Source organism: Oryctolagus cuniculus, chromosome 5 (genome assembly GCF_964237555.1).
Source record: "Oryctolagus cuniculus chromosome 5, mOryCun1.1, whole genome shotgun sequence".
In the NCBI taxonomy this organism is placed as follows: Eukaryota; Metazoa; Chordata; class Mammalia; order Lagomorpha; family Leporidae; genus Oryctolagus; species Oryctolagus cuniculus.
In genome coordinates, this window is record NC_091436.1 from 152,092,364 (window position 1) to 152,109,423 (window position 17,060).

Consider the following 17,060-nt stretch of genomic DNA (forward strand, 5'->3'; position numbering starts at 1 on the left):
ACTGGCATCCCACATGGGCACCAGTTGGAATGCTGGTTGCTCCACTTCAGATCCAGCTCCCTGCTAATGCCCTTGGGAAATCAGTGGAAGATGGCCCATGTCCTTGGGCCCCTGTACCCATGTGGGAGACCCAGGTGAAGCTCCTGGCTCCTGGCTTCAGCCTGGCCTAGCTCTGGTTGTTGAAGCCATTTGGAGAATGAACTAGCAGATGGAAAATCTCTCTGCCTCTCCTTCTCTCTGTAACTTTGCCTTTCAAATAAATTAATTAATCTTTTAAAAAGCCATTCTGCGGCCGGCGCCGCAGCTCACTAGGCTAATCCTCTGCCTTGCGGCACCGGCACACCGGGTTCTAGTCCCGGTCGGGGCACCGGATTCTGTTCCGGTTGCCCCTCTTCCAGGCCAGCTCTCTGCTGTGGCCCGGGAGTGCAGTGGAGGATGGCCCAAGTGCTTGGGCCCTGCACCCCATGGGAGACCAGGAGAAGCACCTGGGATGTTAGCACTGCAGGTGGTGGCCTCACTCGCTACGCCACAGTGCCGGCCCCTATTTGTATATTTTTCTGAACATATAGTCAACAAAAGACGTTAAAAATCGTGGAAACCTAAATCCATCTCTAAGATTTAGTAGCATGGTACCATGGTCAAGCACATGAGCTCTGTGGGCTGGCCTACCCGAGTTTGAGAGTCTAGTTCTGCTAATTCCAAGCTTTGTGCCTCAGTTTCTTTGTAAAATGTGGAGTTGTTATGAGGATTAAACGATTTGATGCAGGCAAAGCATTCCCAGAAGAAAAAAATTTTAGAAATAAAAAGTGCTCAGAAAATGTTTGTTTTCATTAAGTGAAAACAGCAGTATGCTTATGAAGAACAACATCTACAGGATACTGCCATCTGCGGCAGATGATTCGATACACCCATTTCCCGGATAGGCAAAAACTATCAGTGGGATCAAGATACATAAGAAACTAACAACAATGCTTACCAAAAGTTCAGTCCTCGTCCGTGGTGCCTCATCAAATTCATGTGGACAATGCTTGAGGATAAAGGGAAGTTTGATCCACAATAGATGAAGAGGGTAGCACAGGCACATCTGCAGAACTACCTTCCTGCTGCAGGAGGGGGCTGCGGTGTTTTTTAAGGACAATGCACAGAGGGGAGCAAGAAATAAGGGGGACAAAGGCGAGGGACAGCTGTTAGCTGGACTTCCTGGGTGACGAGCGGGTGGCTGGAGTCACAGGGGTGATTGGGTTTGCTCGCATCTTTAATTCATTTGCAAGTCCCTGGTTGGTCAGCCGTACTGTACTCTACAGGGAATTTTTATGACGGCCAAGTGGGCTTTGGTACTGTTTGCCCTGGGCCTGAAATTTCCATGCCTGGACCTAGAAGTCCCCTTGAGACATCAAGGTGCTCATCTATTTGAAAAGCAAAGGACTTCGTGAGCCCAGTGTTAGGACCTTGGAGAGCCAGCTGTCCCACTCCCCAGAGCCGGTTAATTTTACTGTTATCAAAGGCAGAGAAGAGGCCGCACCACGGCTCACTTGCCTAATCCCCTGCCTGTGGCGCCGGCACCCCGGGGTTCTAGTCCCGGCTGCTCCTCTTCCAGTCCAGCTCTCTGCTGTGGCCCGGGAAGGCAGTGGAGGATGGCCCAAGTGCTTGGGCCCTGCACCTGCATGGGAGACCAGAAGGAAGCACCTGGCTCCTGGGTGCAGATTTGGGGCGTGAACCAACAGAAAAGGAAGACCTTTCTCTCTGTCTCTCTCTCTCACTGTCTAACTCTGCCTGTCCAAAAGAAAAAAAAAAAAAAGGCAGAGAAGAACAACTTTAAGCTGAGGGAGAGAATAGGAGACTGGGGCCAGATGGTATCTAGCATCTGCATCCAAGCACATTTGGGGGCTCGGTTTCACGTTGGTGACCTGTGGAGAGACGGCCTGGGTCAGGGAAACAGGTGTTGGGGGGCGATTTTTTGCAGCACAGATTTTGGCTTTTTTTTAATTTATTATTTTTTTTTTACAGGCAGAGTGGACAGTGAGAGAGAGAGACAGAGAGAAAGGTCTTCCTTTTGCTGTTGGTTCACCCTCCAATGGCCGCCGCGGCCGGCACCCTGCAGCCGGCGCACCGCGCCTATCCGAAGGCAGGAGCCAGGTGCTTCTCCTGGTCTCCCATGCGGGTGCAGGGCCCAAGCACTTGGGCCATCCTCCACTGCACTCCCGGGCCACAGCAGAGGGCTGGCCTGGAAGAGGGGCAACCGGGACAGAATCCGGCGCCCCGACTGGGACTAGAACCCGGTGTGCCGGCGCCGCAAGGCGGAGGATTAGCCTAGTGAGCCACGGCGCCGGCCCGCATTTTTGAATTTTTCAAGTGTAGTCTATGAAGTCTGCATCTGGGAAATGGGGCTGGCGGAGGGCAGAAGACTGCTGGTCTTCTTCATGTGTTTTCAGGGCACACAAGCTGCTCTGATTAAAATACTAAAAAAAAAAAAAAAAAAAAAAATCTGACAAAGCCTAGGCAAGGACACTTACACTTGACTGACGCCTGAAAATGGCACAGAGCATGCAGCTAAGGAGATGGACTTAGCCACTTGGAGAATTCCAGAAGATGAACCGTGTGGGTAGAAAATGAGAGTTGGACCAGCGTGCTGGTGTAGGTTAGGCCTCCACCTGCAGTGCCCGCATCCCATACGGGCACCAGTTTGAGTCCTGGCTGCTCTACTTCTGATCCAGCTCTCTGCTATGGCCTGGGGAAGCTGTAGAAGATGGCCCAAGTGCTTGGGCCCCTGCACCTATGTGGGAGACCTGGAAGAAGCTCCTGGCCCCACCCCAGCCGTTTCGGCCATTTGGGGAATGAACCAGTGAGTGGAAGATCTCTTTCTCCTTCTTTGTATCTCTTTCAAATAAATAATTAAATCTTTTTTTTTTTTTTAAAAAAAATGACAGAGATGAGTGAAGATGATCACATTCTTGGCCTGAGTGATTGTTATAGACTGAATCGTGTCCACCCAAATCCGTATGTTAAAGTTCTAGCTGCCAGCACCTCAGAAGTCAACAGTATTTGGAGATAAAGCCTCTAAAGATGTAATCATGAAGAAATGAGACAAGAGTGGCCCCCAGTCCAAATGACTGGATTCCTCAAAGGAAGAGGGAGGGACACAGGCACAGGAGGAGTACGCGAGGACACAGAAAGACAGCCATCATATACACTGCCAGTACTTGTTGAATAAGTGAGAAGTCAGATTTCGCACTGTCTCTTTAAAGTTTATTTATTTTGAAAGTCTGACTTGGAGAGAAAGAAGGAGAGACAGGGCGCGAGCTCTTCCAGCTGCTGGTTCACTCCCCAAATGGTCACAACGACCAGGGCTGGGCCAGGCTGAAGCCAGGAGCTCCATCCAGGCCTCCCACATGGGTGTAGGGACCCAAGTACTTGGGTCATTATCATGGAGCTGGACCAAAAGTGGAGCAACTGGGACATGAATTGGCGCCAATATGGGATGCCGGTGGCATTGTAGGCAGCGACTTTACTCATTGTACCACAACCCCAACCCCCCCTATTTTTTTTTTTTTTTTTTTTTTTTTAATGTACCCAGCCCAGGTCTATTATTATGGCAACACAAGGGAACTAATGTTGTAACTAAAACCCACTATGCCCAGGGGCAGGAAAATGGAGAGTGAGGCCAGTTTGAGCAGGGAAGTACATTAACATCGAAGCACCAGTGAAATAGGCAAGAGTAAATAACCAGTGGGTGGGTCCTTGGAAAACAGCACAGGCCTGTTTTGGCAAAGAAGAAATCACTGTTGGAAGGATGACGTAACCCAAGAGTGAAAGACGGAAACGTGCAGTAAAGGAATAGCAAGAGGGGATGAAGGAGGAGAAAGGGCCGTCAGCGAAGAGGACAAAAGCCAAAGGAGATGGCATTTTATGGGGAAGAAAGGTTGTTGGCTTTTTTTTTTTTTTTTAATGCAGCAGGGAGTTCAAGAAGATGAGAAACCAGAAAAATAATGGATTTTGCTAAAGAGAGGTCACCATTGACTTAGAGAGCAGTGTCAGAATGGCTGTGGGGTAGAACCAGACGGGAGAGCGCACGGCAGGTGCAGGGAACTACAGGGCTGTCACTCGCTTAAGAGGTTGGGGGGCCCCACAGAGAAGCTGTGTGGTGGGGGTGAAGGCAAGCAGGAAAGGAATCCATGACACTCTCTCTCTACCTCTCCTTCTCTCTGTGTGTAACTGGCTTTTTTTTTTTTTCTAAGATTTATTTTTTTGAAAGTCAGAGTTAAACAGAGAGAGGAGTGGCAGAGAGAAAGAGGTCATCCATCCGCTGGTTCGCTCCTCAGATGGCTGCAACGGCCGGAGCTGAGCCAATCTGAAGCCAGGAGCTTCTTCTGGGTCTCCCAGGCAGATGCAGGGGCCCAAACACTTGAGCCATCTTCTACTGCTTTCCCAGGCCACAGCAGAGAGCTGGGTCTGAAGTGGAGCAGCCGGGACTTGAACCGGCGCCCATATGGGATGCCGGCGCTTCAGGCCAGGGCATTAACTCACTGTGCCACAGTGCCAGCCTCGTAACTGACTTTCAAATAAATAAATAAACCTAAATAAAATTAAAAAAAAAAAAAAGGATACACATGGGGTGGTGGCAGGTGGGGCATGGTGCCTTACAGGTATCTCCAGCTCACCAGACCTACCATGCCATTAAGGGTTCCCCCAACCCCAGGAACACTAGGCCCTGAGCAAACAGTGACAACAGTCTGCACATAACCCTCAGCCTGACCAGAGTCCACTTGGCCAGCATCAACATGCCCAAAAGCACACATATTACTGACCAATCAGAGGAGGCCCACAAACACTGTGGACCAATCAGAGATCTACCCATGAGCTGACCGTGCAGCTCCCATCCCCAGTTTCACAATCTTTAAGAGCCCTTGCTTGCCCTTAACCCCAGGGCAGTCCAGGAGTTAAGTGTTTGCAGCTGTGCCCCTTGCTCTGCACTTTGTAATAACGAAGTCTGCTTCTCTGCTATCAGTGACTGGCTCTCTGTGTGTGGGGTGAGTGGATCCAGATGGGTGGGTTCTGCCGCAGAAGTGGAGTTGCCAGATCCAAGGGTGTTTGTTTGACATTGACAGAGTGCTCAGATGTCCTCAGTGCTGGTATAGTCCCCTAGGAATTCACTCCCGCCTCGACAGTGCTCTGTACCCCAGAGGGCTGATCTCTGATACTTTGCTGCCAACTTCCAATTGACCAGGTGCATGGCTCTTGTGAGGCGGTCCCAGCCGGCGGCCCCTACTCCACAATGTACCAGCACAAGCTCTCACCTTCCCCAGTCAGGTCTGATGGAAACTACTACCTGGGGTTGCCTGTCGTTGGGTGCTTCACCTGAACCCTCCACGCAGCTCTGTAAACAGTCTTCCATCCATGACGCTTTCAACAAGTGATGTGAAGGTTAGGCTGTCCCAGTTACACTCCCACAATTTCACTTTAAGTGTTTGTTTTCCCATACTTCTGCCCATGTTGTCATGTCAAATGTTTTGAAGATTTTTTTCTAGGGGCTGGCGTTGTGACATGGCAGGTTAAGCCACTGCCTATGACATTGGCATTCATATGAGCACTGGTTGGAGACTTGGCTGTTCCACTTCTGATTCAGCTCCCTGCTAATGTGTCTGGGAAAGCAGAAGCAGCTGGCCCAAGTGCTTGGGCGCCTGCACCCATGTGGGAGACCCAGATGGAGTTCCAGGCTCTTGGCTTCAAAGGCCCTATGTAGATGCTCAGTCTCAGGTCTAAGAATTCACCCTACAGATAAACTCAAGTATATAAACCTAGAATCTAAAAGACAGCAGTATTTCTTACTTGTTGAGTGCTTGCTATGTATGAGCAACAGGCAAGGCTTTGTGCGTTTAATCCTTTAAGAACCTTATGAGTTTGGTGCTGTGGTTATCTGCATCTTACACTTGAGGCAGTATGGTGAAGCTAAGACGTTTGCCTCTGGTCTCAGAGTTAGTAAGTGGAAGCACCGGGATTTAAACTCTATGACCCCAGTGTGGAGCTATAAGGAAGTCCAAAGCAGTACTGTTTGAAAACAGACTGAACACAGACCTCAATGACCTTACTTTGAGGACTGGGTAAATAAATTTATGGTATATCTTATACAAAGAAGTTCCACATGGCTTTAAAAATAATGGAATAGCTCTACATGTGTGGATGTAGAAAAGTCTCTGAGAAACACAGTAGGTGAGGAGGAAAAGCAAAAGTGCAGAACATGGCACACCTATGTACTCCTTTATATATAAACATGAGACACTGTTTTCAAAATCTGGGAGACAGAGCTCCAATTCTTTGTCTCACTCCTCAAATGCCAACAACAGGCTGGCCAGATCAAAGTCTGAAGTCAGGAATTCAACCCAAGTCTCCCACAAGAGAGGCAGGGATCCAACTACTTGTGTCTCCAAGGGTGTGCATTAGCAGGAAGCTGGAATCAGAAGTGGAGCTGGGACTGGAACCCAGGCACTCCAATATGGATGCAGGGGTCCCAGGTGGCATCTTAACTGCTAGGCCAAATGCCCACAACCCTGAAAGACACATTTCTATGTTCTCTCCAAAGAAGGACTGATAATTGAGGGAGAATTTTTTCTGTATATACTTTTTAGGGCTGTTCCAGTGTGCACTTTTCTATTAAGACACGTAATTAAACAAAATGTCACACAGCTACACATGCAAACATGTGTAAAGTTCCCAAAACAGTAAGTTTTCTTTAAAAAGATTTATTTTAGGTGGCCAGTGTTGTGGAGTAGTGGGTAAAGCTGCTGCCTATATAGGCACTGGTTTGAGTCCTGGCTGCCCCTCTTCCAATCCAGCTCTCTGCTGTGGCCTGGGATAGCAGTGTAAGATGGTCCAAGTGCTTGGGCCCCTGCATATGCGTGGGAGACCCAGAGGAAGCTCCTGGCTTCAGATCAGCGCAGCTCTGGCCATCGTAGCCAACTGGGGAGTGAACCAGCAGATGGAAGACCTCTCTCTCTGCCTCTCCTTCTTTCCCTGTGTAACTCTTTCTAGTAAATAAATAAATCTTTAAAAAATATTTTATTTGAAAGAAAGAATTACTGAGAGAAGGAGACAGATCTCCCATTCACTGGTTCATATCCTAAATGGCTGCAATAGCCAAAGCTTAGAGCCTGGAACTCCATCAAGGTCCCCTATGTGGGTGGCAGGGGCCCAAGCACTAGGGCCATCTTCTGCTGCTTTCCCAAGCACATTAGCAGGGAGCTGGACCAGAAGTGGAACAGGGACTGGTACTGTGGCATAACAGATTAAGCCACTGTCGGCTCTGTCGGCATCCCATATGGGCACTGGTTCAAGTCCTAGCTGCTCCACTTGCAATCCAGCTCCCTGCTAATGCCTGGGAAAGCAGAGGATAGTGCAACTACTTGGAAGATGGCGCTTGCGCTCTCTTGCTCGCTCTCTCTGGCTCTGCCTTTCAAATAAATCTTTAAAAAAGTAGAGCAGCTGGGACTTGAACCAGCACCCACAAGGGATGATGCCGGCCCAGTAACAGGTAACATTTATTGAGCTGTGTTCTAAATGTTTTACATAGCTTACCTCACGGAGTATTCAAAAGTACCCTGTAATGTGGGTATTATTGCAGCACTATTCACAACAGCCAAGAAATAGAAACAACCTAATTATCTACCCACTTAAGGAATGAATGGGAAGTGTGGTGTATATATACAACTACAAAAAATGGTAAATAAGGGGCTGGCGATGTGGTGCAGTGGGTTAAGTCACTGCTTGGAATTCTGATATCCCATAGTAGAATGCCAGTTCTACCTCTGCTTCCAATCCAGCTCCCTGCTAATGCTCTTGGGAAACATTGGATGATGGCCCATGTTTCTGGGCTCCTGCCACCCACAGGGAGACCTGGATGGAATTCTGGGCTCCAGGCTTCACCCTGGCCCAGCGGTGGCTGTTGTAGGCATTTGGGGAGTGAAACAGAAGACAGAAATCTCTCATTCTATCACTCTGCCTTCCAAATAAAAAGCTCAATCTTTTTTTTTTTTTTAAAAGATGAAATATTGTCCTTTGCAACAATATGGATGGAATTGGAGGTCATTATGTTAAGTGAAGTAACCCAAGTACAGAAGAATAAGTATTACATGATGTCACTCATATGTGGAGTCTAAAAAAAGATGACCTCACAGAAACTAAAAATAGAATTTTGAGCCCAGTGACTGGAGAAGGAAAGACACAGAGGGGAGTGGGGGATGGTTCACTAACAGGCACTATGTTACAGCTGGATAGGAGTAAGACATCGTGAGGTTCTATTGCATACTAGGTGACTATACTGTACTGTATGCTTATTTATAAAAATAACTGAAAAAGATAGGATTTTGAATGTTTACCATAAGTAAATTATTAAATGTTTGAAGAGATAAATATATTTACCCTGATTGGACATTACACAGAGTATACATGTATCAAAACATTACACGCACAATTTTTTTGTGTATGTGTTTCAGATTGCTTATAGAATTTCAAATAAATATGGGCCAGCGCCGCGGCTCACTAGGCTAATCCTCCGCCTTAAGGCGCCGGCACACCGGGTTCTAGTCCTGGTCGGGGCGCCGGATTCTGTCCCAGTTGCCCCTCTTCCAGGCCAGCTCTCTGCTGTGGCCAGGGAGTGCAGTGGAGGATGGCCCAAGTGCTTGGGCCCTGCACCCCATGGGAGACCAGGATAAGCACCTGGCTCCTGGCTTCGGATCAGCACGATGCGCAAAAAGGAAGACCTTTCTCTCTGTCTCTCTCTCTCACTGTCCACTCTGCCTGTCAAAAAAAAAATAGAATTTTAAATAAATAAAAAACACAGGAACTCAGTAGCAGAAATTTAGAAATTTGGCCCAGGCAGAAGGAGAGGAAGGAAGGAAGGAAGGAAGGAAGGAAGGAAGGAAGGAAGGAAAGGCAGAGAGAAGCAGAAAGAGAAACCTTTCCCATACACTAGTTTGTCCTGAGATGCCCACAACAGCCAAGGTTGGGGCAGGCTTGCTCCAGAAACCCAGGATGCCATCCGGGTCTCCCCATCGCCTGTCAGGGGTCCCAGTACTTGTGTCATCCCTGCTGCACCCCAGGGTGCACAGTAACAGGAAACTGGAATTGGAGGAGCTGCACTCAAACCCTGTGAGCATTCCAGGCAGCATCTCAACCATCGCAACTGATGCCTACCCCAAGCTTCTAATTTGATTCGTCATGTTTATGAGCTGTAAACAAGCCTGGCCACCCCTTTCCTGTTTTTGTAAAAAAAGAATTTTTAAAAATCTAAATTCATTTTTTTTATAAAAAGATTTATTTACTTGAAAGTCAGAGTTACACAGAGAGAGGAGGAGAGGCAGAGAGAGAGAGAGAGGTCTTCCATCCGCTGGTTCACTCCCCAGTTGGCTGCAAAGGAGCCGCGCAGATCCGAAGCCAGGAGCCAGGAGTTTCCTCCAGGTCTCCCAGGTGGGTGCAGGGGCCCAAGGACTTGGGCCATCCTCCACTGCCTTCCTGGGCCACAGCAGAGAGCTGGATCAGAAGAGGAGAAGCCAGGACTTGAACTGGCACCCATATGGGATGCTGGCACTGCAGGCAGTGGCTTTACCCACTATGCCACAGCACCAGAACCGTGAATTCATTTCTTTACATTTATTCTTGTCAAAATATCAACCTGTTTGCCTATTTTTATTGAATTTTTGTTTTTATGAAGTTTTTTTTAAAAGGACTTATTTTATTTATTTGAAAGGTAGAGCTACAGAGAGAGAGAGAGAGAGAGAGAGAGAGAGAATATTCCACCTGCTGGTTCACTCCCCAAATGGCTGCCACGGCTGGAGCCAGGACTTTTTCCAGGTCTCCCACGTTGGTGCAGGGGCCCAAGCATTTGAGCCACCCTCCACTGCTTTCCCAGGCACATTAGCAGAGAGCTGGATTGAAGTGGAGCAGCCAGGACTTAAACTGACTGCCACATGGGAGACTGGCATTGCAGACTATGCCATAACCCACTATGCCACAATGCCAGCCTCTCTATTAAAAGTAGTGTTTATCCACTTATTCATATAGATAAGCACGTGCTTTGTTTTCTTGTTTCTTCTGTAACCAGCGGTAGGCATCAAGATCTGGCACTTGAATCTTCTCTGCACCCTGTTGTCAATACTTCAGCGTCTGTACCAGTTACATTTAATCTGGACATACAGGTCTGGCTGATGCTGATGCTGGATGAACTTCTTGGTTGTTTTTTTTTTTTTTTTTTTTTTTTTTTTTTGAGGATCTTGGGTTTCACAGGGGCCTGAGGACAGCCATGACGATGATAAGACTGTCATCTCCAGGCCGGCGCTGCGGCTCACTAGGCTAATCCTCTGCCTTGCGGCGCCAGCACACCATGTTCTAGTCCCAGTCTGGGCGCCGGATTCTGTCCCGGTTGCCCCTCTTCCAGGCCAGCTCTCTGCTGTGGCCAGGGAGTGCAGTGGAGGATGGCCCAAGTGCTTGGGCCCTGCACCCCATGGGAGACCAGGAGAAGCACCTGGCTCCTGCCATCGGATCGGCACGGTGCGCCGGCCGCAGCGCGCCGGCCGCGGCGGCCATTGGAGGGTGAACCAACAGCAAAAAGGAAGACCTTTCTCTCTGTCTCTCTCTCTCTCTCATTGTCCACTCTGCCTGTAAAAAAAAAAAAAAAAAAAAAAAAAAGACTGTCATCTCCATAGGCAGTGCTAAGGAAGAGAGCAAGAAATGCATTTATTATTTATTTTCATTTTTTATCTGAAAGGCAGGAAGAGAGAGAGAGAGAGAGAGATGTTCTGTCTGCTGGTTCATTCATCAAATACTGACAACAGCCAAAGCTGGGCCAGGCTGAAGCCAGGAGCCCGGAACTCCATCCAGGTCTCCCACATAGGTAGCAGGGACCACAGTACTGGAGCCATCACCCGCTGCCTCCCAGGGGGTGCGTTAGCAGGAAGCTGGAATCAGAAGCAGAGACAGGACTTGCATCCAGACACTAATTATGGATGCAGGTGTCCCATGCAGCACCTTTAAATGCTGCCCTTCATGGAATTTTTAGAAATCTACTTTCCAGAAATCAATCCTATATATAAATTCTGGAAAGAGGAAACATGCATTGAGCAAATAGGAAATTGAACGACCTGCCCTAACTGTCCTCGCACCTGAGGATACCTGCCTTTGTCATTTCATAGCCTGTTTAGCTGAACCTTGCTTACCACTAGAACTCCTTTTTCATTCAGGTGCCCATTTAAAACTTATTTATCCAGTCCTTTTGCAAGAAAATGGTCTTTCTTGAAGTGGTAGAAAGTAACTCCATTATTGTGGCCCCGCAGGCCTTGGTCTTTTCGTTACACTTGTTTCTTTTTTCTTTTTCTTTTTTTTTTTTTTTTTTTTTTTGACAGGCAGAGTGAGAGAGAGAGAGAGAGAGAGAAAGGTCTTCCTTTTTTGCCATTGGTTCACCCTCCAATGGCCGCCTCACCGTGCGGATCCGATGGCAGGAGCCAGGTACTTCTCCTGGTCTCCCATGGGGTGCAGGGCCCAAGCACTTAGGCCATCCTTCACTGTACTCCCTGACTACAGCAGAGAGCTGGCCTGGAAGAGGGGCAACTGGGACAGAATCTGGCGCCCGGACCGGGATTAGAACCCGGTGTGCTGGCGCCGCAAGGCAGAGGATTAGCCTAGTGAGCCATGGCGCCGGTGTACACGTGTTTCTAACTGACACGATTGAAGCTGCGGTAGAGGCCTTCCCAAGGTCAGAAGAAGAATAAGGGAGGAGTCTGTCCTGGGAATGAGATGTGGCTGCTATCCGCTTGCCTATGAGTGCTTCAGCTGCTGTCCCTGTCTGCTTATATGGAACCATTTCAGGCTCTGCTCGTCAGTACAGAGCAATGGTGTTCAACCTCGCCAGATAGCTCAGTATGTGTGTGAAAAACAAACCATCATTAGTAACTACCTACACATGGGCCGCATTGTATCAATTCCTATGGCTGCCATGTAACATTAGAATATGCAATCAAGGCTGGCGCTGTGGCTCACTAGGCTAATCCTCCGCCTTGCGGCGCCGGCACACCGGATTCTAGTCCCGGTCGGGGCACCAGATTCTGTCCCGGTTGCCCCTCTTCCAGGCCAGCTCTCTGCTGTGGCCAGGGAGTGCAGTGGAGGATGGCCCAAGTGCTTGGGCCTGCACCTGCATGGGAGACCAGGAGGAAGCACCTGGCTCCTGGCTTTGGATCAGTGAAGCGCGCCAGCCGTAGTGGCCATTTGGGGGTGAATCAACAGAAGGAAGACCTTTCTGCTCTCTCTCTCTCACTGTCTATAACTCTCTCTCTGTCTCTCTGCAAAAAATAAAATAAAATAAAAAGAATATGCAATCAAATGTATGCATGTAGCCATATAAGGGAGACAAAGGCTAAAACCATGTATAAGGAAAAACCCCTCTTTGTTCTGGGCTCAGGCTTTTGGATAAGAAATTCCACCTGGGCCTTATGCCAGCATAACTAATAAAGACTACTTGCTGTTCAAGGCCTTGGTGTCTTGTCTCTGTACATGAATCCTGCTACACTATCTCTAAAGCTTCATTCCTTCTGATTTCCGTTTAGTTTGAGGTGTTAAGCCTCCAACGTAAATACAACGCTCAGGCCAACTCTGGGCGAAGGCGTGTTTGGGGCTGCCTGGGAGCTAAGAAAGGCTTTTATATCTTTTTAATGATTATAACAAACAAATGAACAAAGGCTATCAATAGAGAAGCCATAAAATATTTGCTCCCTCGCTCTTTACAGAAAGAATCTTGCTAAGCTCTGAAAGAAAATGGTCAATAATTCCCCTTCTCTCTCCAGCTAAGTCAGAGAATAGGAATTATCCTAAACTTTGGTAAAAGTGTTAGGCAGGAAGTTAGGTATGAGCTTATGTGTGTGTGACAAAGGCCTCCGGAGAAGACTTCTACGTCCAGCATATGCATCCACATCTCAAAGTTATCCCGATAATGCTTCAGGGGCAGGGCAGGATGCGAACACTGGGCTGCCCCTTCTACCTGACAACCTGCCAGGTGGGGGTCCCCGCCCCTTCTGCCTGACGAATCTTCCACAATCTCCCAGATGCAGCCCAGGATCTGCATTTCAAACACCCTGCTCTGATCCCCATTCTCTAGGGGGTCCTGCTCACCCTTCCTCTGAACCCGGGATGGCGCCAGCTAGGCTTCCTCCTGTCTGATACCTTCAAGGGAAAACTCAGATAGGAGCTTCTTAGTATTTACAGCCATAAAATTCTTTGTTTCAGGAGGAAATGTGTGAAGACAGAGACCCATCTCCTTAAAAACCCCCGGCCTCAACCGGACAGGGCTCTCTGCCCTCTGCCTCTCTGCTGAGCCGCCCACCTGGTCTGGCCAGGTGTAATCTCTCCTCTCAACATGTAACCTCGCTCCTTCCCCCCCCCCCCAGTCTCTCAGGCTCTGTCTGGAGGGGTGCCCATCCATCCTTATGGATGTCCCTTCCCTAATAAACCTTGCTATTTTACCTCCCACTACTCTCTGTCTCACGCCTGAATTCTTTCTTGTGCGAAGACAAGAACCCTGCAATTTCTCCGGTAACAAAAGGAACTCATAGCTGTTAAATTGATTGGCGGCCACTGGTTTGGACTGAGCCCCTGTATCGTGCTCTAACAGACCCAACCAAAATGGGGTCACTTGTGCTAAAGTCCTGAACGCTCCAGCCAAGTAAGCTGAGACAGAGGAAGCAGGACAGGGAGGAAGAGGAGAAAACAGTCAAACCTGAAACAAGCAAATGTTAGCCAACATGATAAGGAAGTTGCCTCTGCTCTAATCTTCTCAAGAGTTACTTTGAAACAACTGATCCTTTTTTGTCCCTGGTTTCTGCTTTCCTCAGCCTTTTTCTGGCCTGATTCTTACTGCTCAGGCTGCCTGCCTTGCAAATTATGCCTTGCTCAAAGAAACTGTTAAATTTATTTTGTCCAAAATGTGTTCTTTTCCCGTGGTTGTCCACCTCTGCTGGACCCTTGGTCCTGGAGTGCCTTCCTTTCTTTCTCTGGCTCTCTTGCAGCTCTCTCTTTTTTTTTTTTTTTTTTAAGATTTATTTATTTTACTTGAAAATCATAGTTACACAGAGAGAGGAGAAGCGGAGAGAGAGAGAGGTCTTCCATCCTTTGGTTCACTCCCAGATGGCCGCAACAGCCGGAGCTATACCAATCCAAAACCAAGAGCTTCTTCCTGGTCTCCCACATAGGTGTGAAGTAGGCAGGCATACAGGTTAAAATCGATTAGGTTTGTGAGCTGGAAGACCACACCTTCACCACGCCCCTGTGTGACCTCATCCCCCTACCTGGCCACACCTGAGTGCCCACCAGCCAATCAGGTTAATTAACCACTCCCTTTTGGAAGTGGGTTAAAAGCTGGTGTGTCTGGCCCTTCTCTTTTTCCCTGGCCTCTTGCCAGGAGGGGGCTTGCTGTAGCCTCGTGCCTCAAGGGCACGTGGCCTTCGGGCCACCCACCCTAGGCTTCCTGGCCTAGATGCTCCTCCACGGGGCTGGTTCCTGGTGCTCGGTATGAACCCAGATTTACCTCTCTCTTAATAAAGCTCTCACTCTCCTATGCATTTTTCTCACTAAATAAAACCCTAAGATGTGCCATGCTGCCTCGTTTATCTGTGCCGGTATTTAGAATTCTTCTCTAAATATTAGGCAAGAACTCTCTTGGGCTTACTAATATTGGGGATTTATTAGTAAGCATATGGTGATATTGTATGGCACCCCAAATTCCAGTAGCATATGCAGCACCCCAGATAGCACTTCTGGGGAACCTTAAAGGGCCACATTTTTGTATAAATTTTAGGGGGTCATCTCCAATTTCAGGTGCAGGGGCCCAAGGACTTGGGCCATCTTCTACTGCTATGCTCTGGGATAGCAGAGAGCTGGATTGGAAGTGGAGCAGCCGGGTCTGGAACTGGCACCCATAGGGGATGCCGGCACTGCAGGCAGCGGCTTTATCCACTGCGCCACAGCACTGCCCCCTCTCCTGCAGCTCTTTCAAACCACGTCTGCTGGGCTTAAGGGACCTCCACTGGGCAGAACCATAGACCACACCAAGGAGAGGAGCCCAATCATGAGGCTTAGCAAGTGAATCATTTGTGGTTTGCAGGGTTTTCCAGAAGCCACCGCTGCTGCCCCAGCCAGGAGCTAAGGCCCCCAGCCTGCGGGGAGGCGCACTCCTAGGGAGAGGTTTCCACAGGAACTCTGCCCAGTGGAGCTCCCTCAAATCAGAGGACACTCTCTTTTAATGAGTGCAGAGGCTTAGGTGAACTTGATGTGGACATGGGTGTGTTCATTTTACTCCAGGCTCTTGTCTTACACAAAGGTAAGATAACTAAGTGCAGACATGTATAAGGTGCACAAAGTGCTAAAATGTATTCAATAGCAGACAAGGGAACACACACACATGCACGAGTGTGGGTTGCCCCGCATAAAGAAGTACCCCTTATGAGCAGAGGATTGCCTGAAGGGAGGAGGAGTGGGGGAGGAAAGAGAGAGAGGGAGAGGGGGAGAGGGGGAGAGGGGGAGGGGGAGAGTCTCTGTGCAGCACCTCCAGCCTTAGTCCGTGGTGAAAGAGAGCGAGAGATAGCTTCCTTCCAATGTCGGCCTCTTTTGTGAGGTAGGGGTTGGCGCCTCTACACGCTTGAAGCCACCTGGGAATTTTGTGGTCCCTGCATAAACTCCATGTGGAACTTAATCTCCATATTCTCATGGCGCTCCCTCCCTCAGGTCCCGGATGTAGCAGGTAGATCCGGGGAAAGGGGGCGTTTTGATGGACGTGTAGGACTGCGTATCATTGGGGTGCTTGCAGAGACGTTGAGCTTCTACAGACCTAAACCCGCCTCCTGGTTACATGGCATCCAGCTCACAAGAGCAGAGCCCTGCAACACTTGGTTGTTTGGCCCATTCCCGGAGGCCTGTGGGTCATCTCACTCTAGAAGTTCTGGGAGCCACAGTGACTGGGCAGCCATTCTGGGGCCAGCGTATCTCGCCTGTGTAATTCCACGTGGGTCTCTGTCCTGCTCTCTGCAGGAGCCTTCGCTTCCCCAGTGCCGACTTCCCCTCATTCTTAGCAGATGACCTGGCTCCCTCGCCCCTCAGCTGCAAGCCCACCCTTACCCAGCTTGCCCTTGGCCTTTCTTCTGCCGCATGGAAGCCTGAGTGGAGAGGGGGCAACAGTCTACGCGGGGGAGACCCTGAGGGCTGAACTTTCAAAGCAAAACTGATCCACTGGCCTGCTATTTTTTCTATTCAAGAAAAAATTTATTCACTTTATTTGAAAGGGAGGGAGAGAGAAAGAGATGAACAGAAAGAGAGCTCGCATCTGCCGACTCATTTCCCAAACGCCTGCGACAGCCTGATATGGGCTAGGCCACAACCAGAAGGAGAAAGCACATTCAGGTCCCCCCCCCCCCCCCAGGTGGCAGGGACCCAAGCACCTGCTGCCTCCAAGGGTGGGCATTCTCAGGAAGCCGGAATCAGGAGCAGAGCCAGGTTTTGAACTAAAGTACTCTGAAATGGGACGCAGGCATCCCAAGCGGTTTCCTAACTGCCAGGTCAAGTGTCTGCCCCAGTTGGTCTATTTTTACCCATTATCAAAATTAAACGGCAGTCCAAACCCTCTGTGGCAAAGTAAAAACAGTGAGTTACAAAACACTCTTAACTGAAGAGTCATTCGCTGGTCAAGACTACGCAACCGCAGCAGTTACTGTTGAGTTTTGGCAATGCACATGTCAGCCTGGAACTGGAACATTTCTATTATTCCAGCCTGGATAAACACTGTAGAATGCTACACGGAAGGAAACTCAGAGTATGCTGGCACACAGCTGGCCCAGAAGAAAACTCAGAGTACGCTGGCACACAGCTGGCCCAATCACGCCCAGCCTCACATACAGTTGGTCTAGAGTAGAAGGTTGTTTTTTTTTTTTAAAATTATTTATTTATTTATTTGGAAGTCAGAGTCACAGAGAGGCAGAAGCAGAGAGAGAGAGAGAGATGGCTGCAAAGACCAGAACTGTGCCTATTCGAAGCCC

General features: G+C 48.9%; 1 long non-coding RNA gene across 1 annotated transcript in view; it reads left to right on the forward strand.

The window, feature by feature from the left end:
• LOC138849707 (uncharacterized) overlaps positions 1 to 13,509 on the forward strand; it is a 30,182-nt gene extending 16,673 nt beyond the window's left edge. Inside the window, exon 3 of the long non-coding RNA XR_011388783.1 lies at positions 13,264 to 13,509. This is a non-coding gene — a long non-coding RNA (uncharacterized lncRNA). The remainder of the gene's footprint in view (positions 1 to 13,263) is intronic.
• The last annotated feature ends 3,551 nt before the right edge of the window (positions 13,510 to 17,060 follow it).